The sequence below is a fragment of the Cyprinodon variegatus genome, unplaced genomic scaffold (genome assembly GCF_000732505.1).
Source record: "Cyprinodon variegatus isolate N-32 unplaced genomic scaffold, C_variegatus-1.0 Scaffold1938, whole genome shotgun sequence".
NCBI classification, from domain to species: domain Eukaryota; kingdom Metazoa; phylum Chordata; class Actinopteri; order Cyprinodontiformes; family Cyprinodontidae; genus Cyprinodon; species Cyprinodon variegatus.
Window position 1 is genome coordinate 16,181 of NW_015152391.1, and position 1,148 is coordinate 17,328.

Below are 1,148 nucleotides of genomic sequence, written 5' to 3' on the forward strand. Positions count from 1 at the left end.
AAGAGTTTCAGTGTTTCAAATGAATAATAATAAAAAAAATAAATAAAATAAAGTTGTTCATCTTTATCATATAAAAGAAGAAGCCTTTTCAGGAAAGGAATGTTGTCTCGTCAGTCACCCCACTTCGTCCTTCAGTCACTTTAAGTCACCTTTCCCCTCTCACCACATACATTTCTCATTTAATTTTCTCATATTTGCTTTTCTCATCAACATACTTTTCTCTATTTAATTTTGATAGTTTTTTTTTTCTTTATTTAATTTTAGGTTAATTCCTCCTGTTTTTTTTCTTTTAAACTTTTAATTTTACCTTATTTTATTCCATACTTACTTTTTTCTGTAATAATTTAATAATTTTTTTTAGCAATGAGTTATTAATTTCCTGTAAAAATTTTAGAGTTTTGTTTCTTTAAAAGCACCATTGGATTTAACATGCATTATTATTACTTAGTATAGTGTAAGTTTAATATATAATACAGTGTAAATATGTTTAGTATCAGGTTTAAAGACTGCCTTTTTGAATTCTTATTTTAACCCATTTCTCTCTGGAGCTGAGGGTTTCTTTGAACTCTCCTCTCATCCATCCATCATTTTAAACAGTTTTTTTTTTAAATCTGTAAATCTTCTTACCTTACCTTCTTTTTAGGCTCTAACTTCTCATCATAATGGTTTATCTTATCTTCAACATTTTTGTATTGCAACATTAAAAGAACCTGATTTTCTTAGCATTTGATCAAAAATGTCTCCTTGGGCAGTTGACAATTCCCCGGAAACTTGCCTTTATTCTACTGCCATAGAACTGCAAAACCTTTCCCATTTTCTACAGGTAATTTAACTCTGCCCGATACGCAATTTAACTCTGCCCGATACACACCAATCCTCTGGTGCCGACCTGGATAACTGGGGGGGATCAACACTCTAGATTACCGACATCTCAGTAAAATTAAGTACCTTCTGGTGGCACCTACAACCTTCCTCTCACTCTTAGAGAGAGCCTCACGTTCCTATGCGAGGTCTTTTGGTTCACAGGTGGAAAAAACCCCGAATTGCCTTTCTGCTCCCCAAAAAGAAAAGTTATCTGGGCCGTCTGAATCCTCATCTGAGAGCACCAGCCAGCTACTCTCGCAGTAGGGTGGAAAGCTCTGCCTGTT